Raw genomic sequence first — 4749 nt, 5'->3', positions numbered from 1 at the left:
TGATTATTAATATCTATATCTAACATAGATCTGCTTATCGACTTAATTTAGAATTCTTGGTATATCCTGATTAATTTACATAGACTATTGATATTGATATTTAAGTTGAATAATTTGCTAAGGTTGTTTAAAGCTGATTAAGAATAGAGATAGCTAGGACTAGCAGAATTGATTATCATTTAATACTTAATGCTACAAGGAGGGTAAAAAGAGGGGGGGAAACAATAACAACAACAATAAAAGATAGATAGTAAATGGTTGATGACAGTGTGGAAAAATATTTATAGAATACTGGGAGAGCAAAGTAGGGTATTGAAAGAGATGACCAGTATTACTACAACAACCTTAAAGACAGGAAAAAAACTGCATCAAATCCAACGATAACAATGGCTTCCCCATTAAACCAACGGTCGACAGAGGGGTCACAAAAGATGGAAAAAACCAATATGACCCCAAACATGCAAACAATGCAAGCCACTTTGATATTGATCCAGGAAACAATCGTTAAAATGCAAGAAACAATGTTTAGTAATCATGGAGAAATGAAATTTGACATTCAAAAATTGGATAATAAAATGAACTCAATCCAGGAAGCAATTCAGAAGAATGAACAAAAAATAAAAATAATAGAAGACAAAACAGAAGAAACTGGGGAAAAATTAGACCTGGTAGATCAGAAAATGATAGCAATAAACAAGGACCTCAAAGATTCAATAATTCAATTAGAAATGGACCGGGCATCATTCTACTTAAGATTCCAAAATGTGACACAGGCGAAGGATGAAGATTTAGGACAGATAATGGCAAGTATTATAGCAGAATCTCTTCAAAGGGACAAACAAGAATTTATGAACGAATTGGATGAAGTATATCGAATCCAAACGAATTATGCTAGATGCCATAAACTGCCCAAGGAGGTCCATGTTAGAAGAATCAATGACTTATAAGGAGAAGGAAATCATTACATTGAAGCAAATTCCTAGAAGGGTTCGAGAACAATGTAAGGATTATTGTTTCCTGGCTGCACAATTGAATAAACAAAATATCTTGTTTAGGTGGATACTCCCGGAGGGAATGCTTATTTCATGGCAAGGCAAAAGAAGGTTAAAATCGACAGTTTAGTGATGGCTCAGGACTTCTTTGATCAGCTGATGGGAAATGAAAAGGATCAGAATAGTAGGGAGGAGATGGAGACCGTAAGCCAAGAAGAAGACCAAGCTAAAGGAGGAGTCTGGGAAGAGAGAAGCAAAGAAGAAAAGAAAACCAAGGAATAAGAGGTATTAAAACAAGATCCCAAATAGTTACAAGGGCAAACAGAGACTAATATCTGGTAGATAGACATCGGAATGGAAGATTTGAAATTAATTTCAATAAACGTTAATGGATTAAATGCAGTGGTAAAAAGGAGACAAATATTAACAAAGCTAAGTAAACAAAAGACAGACATAGTATGCCTCCAGGAGGTACACATCCGAAAACAAGATGAAAAGTATTTAGAGTACAAAAAGTTAGGGACACTTTATACATCACTGGCAGTGAAGAAGAAGAAAGAGGTGGTGGTATATATTAAGGAAGGGATAAAGACTAATCAAATTTATGCAGACCCAAAAGGAAGAACCCTAATGATGGAAATAAAACGAGGGCATACTCAAATCTTGTTGGTAGTTATCTATGCGCCTAATAAAAACCAGGGGGAGTACTATAAGAAATTGCATGAAAAGATAATTGCAACAGGTCATAGGAATATATGCATTGTAGGTGATTATAATGGGATAGTTGATATCCAAAAAGATTACCTTAGTGACAAAACTAACAAGAATAAAAGAAATATATTACCAAAAACATTTTTTAGAATGATAGATGAACTAAATTTGATAGATATGTGGAGAACCCTACATCCAAAAGAAAATAAATATACATTTTACTCCAACCCCCATGCATCTTGGTCTAGAATTGATATGCTGTGGATGAATAAGGAATTAGCTATAGAAATAGAAAAGATTGAGATCTCCCCAAACACGTGGGCAGATCATAATCCCCTTGAGATAAAATGGAGAGGCCAAAGGAAAAAAATTAAAAGATGGACAATAAACCCCCAAATCTTAAAGGAAAAGGAATATATTGAAAGCATAACAAAGGAATTGACATTATTCTTTAAAGAAAATAAAAAACAACACACTTCATTAACAAACTTATGGGACACTATGAAACCTTATACAGTATAAGGGGGATAACAATAGGTTATATGGCAAAGAAAAATAAGGAAAATGGAAGCAGCATAATATTCTAAAGGAAGACATTGGAAAATTGGAGAATAAACTCCAAACAAAACCAGGAGATGAATTAGTTAAAGAAACTTTGACTCTTGATAGACATAAATTAAACATACTAGAGCAAGCGGAGATCGCAAGAAACTTAAAATTTTCCAAACAATTCTTCTTTGAACATGCTAATGAGACTGGAAGATGGCTGGCTTACAAACTGAAGAAGGAAAAAGAAGGACGGATTATCCAACAATTATATGATGAGATGGGGACCCTACAAAATAATGAAGAAGAGGAAAAAAATTGTACAAAATTATTACGTGAAAACAAAAACAAAAAGAAATAGCAATGGACAAAATTGATAATTACTTGTTGGAAGAAGGGATTATACCACTAAAGGACGGGAAAAGGACAATGCTAAATAGAGAAATAACGCCAGAAGAATTGAGAGGGGCAAATTTAAGACTTAAGAACAACAAGACACCAGGACCGGATGGCCTCCCAGGGGAAATTTACAAAAAATGAGTGAGATTATGGAACCAATATTGTTGGAAATATGTAACGAAGCACTATACGAAGCGAAAATTCCGGAATCGTGGAGGGAGGCACATATCACCTTAATCTCGAAAGAAGGTACAGATAAAAATCAAATCAGTAATTACAGACCAATATCCCTCTTAAATGTAGATTACAAAATATTTATGAACATAATAGCAGACAGGTTGAAAAGAGTATTGAATGAGATAATACACCCGGACCAAAATGGCTTCCTTCCAAACAGACAAATAAGAGACAACACAAGAATAATAGTAGACATACTGGAATACTATGAAGCTCACCCAGAGAAACAAGCGGCCCTTGTTTTTCTGGATGCTCAAAAGGCTTTTGATAATTTAAATTGGCAATTCATGATTAGGCAAACTAGACACATGGAATTGGGAAGTAAATTCAAAAATATGATAGTGGCAATATATAAGATGCAGAAGGCTAGGGTAATAGTAAATGGGGACACCACTAATACATTTCAAATAACCAAGGGGGTACGTCAGGGATGCCCACTGTCGCCACTTCTCTTTACTTTAACAATAGAAATACTATTAAATAGAATCAGAGCAAACTGAGAAATAAAGGGAACAAAAATTAAAAGAGAAGAGTACAAAACACAGGCCTTTGCAGACGATATGGTCTTTATCATTGAAGAACCTTTGGAATCTGGTCCCACTCTAATATGAGAATAGAAAAATATGGGGAAATATCTGGACTTAAAATTAACAAAAGGAAAACCAAAATGATAGTTAAAAACTTAACAACAAATCAGAAAAAAGAATTAGAAAAGGAAATGGACTTACAAATTGTTAAAAAAATTAAATACTTAGGGATATGGCTGACTGCGAGATGCTCGTCCCTAAAGGAAGACAATTATATGGTATTAGTCCAACAAATAAAGAAGGATTTGGAAAAATGGGGGAGGCTACATCTATCACTTTTAGGTAGGATTGCGACTATCAAGATGAATATTCTACCCAAATTATTATACTTATTTCAGACAATCCCCATATCATTAGACAAGAAGTTTTTTGGAGAACTTAATAAAATTATCACAAAATTTGTTTGGCTAGGGAAGAAGGCGAGGATAAAATTACTCTCTCTTCAAGACAGTAAAAGTAGGGGCGGCTTTGGACTCCCAGCGTGGGAACTCTACCACAAGGCAGCAACTCTGGTCTGGATAAGAGATTGGGTTAACTTAAATAACAGAAGAATCTTAACACTGGAAGGGCACAGTTTACAGAAGGGGTGGCATGCCTTCATGTGGTATAAAGGAAACAGGACACACTCATATTTCTATAGACATAAATTAAGAGATGCATTGTTACGAACCTGGGAGGACATAAGGAAAAAAACATTACAGGAAAATTCCTGGTTGGTTATCCACCATGGAGGCAATGATCCACCCCAACACGTTAGACATAAGCCCAGATACTCAGAAATCTTAGATAAACAAGGAAAGCTCAAAAATAATCAGTTATTAAAAGAACAGGGAATATCTATCGATTGGTGGCCATATTTACAACCACAATCTAGATACAAGAAAGATCTGGAAGAGTATGGAATTGACATGGAACCAAAACAACTAGACAAACTATTGATAGGCCCCGAAGGAAAATTAATATCCAAAATATACAATTATTTATTAGAATTTGATAGAGTAGAGGAGATGGTGAAAGAACCAATGATTGCATGGGCAAAAAATATAGGGCACAATATAGAATTAGAAGATTGGGAAAGAATTTTGAAAAGCAAGATCATAGAAGCCCAGTCTACCTCAATACCAACAAAGAGGAAAAATAACAGCTCTCAAAAGAAACCAGCATGGCTGCATAAAGAACTCTCTGACAAATTGAAAGACAAAAAGGACAAGTATAGAAAGTGGAAAGAGGGGCACATAACTAAATCAGAATATCAACAAATAGCCCGAGCCTGCAAA

This window comes from Protobothrops mucrosquamatus, unplaced genomic scaffold, assembly GCF_001527695.2.
Source record: "Protobothrops mucrosquamatus isolate PMUCROS unplaced genomic scaffold, P.Mucros_1.0 scaffold_253, whole genome shotgun sequence".
In the NCBI taxonomy this organism is placed as follows: Eukaryota; Metazoa; Chordata; class Lepidosauria; order Squamata; family Viperidae; genus Protobothrops; species Protobothrops mucrosquamatus.
This window is presented reverse-complemented; position numbering follows the sequence as displayed.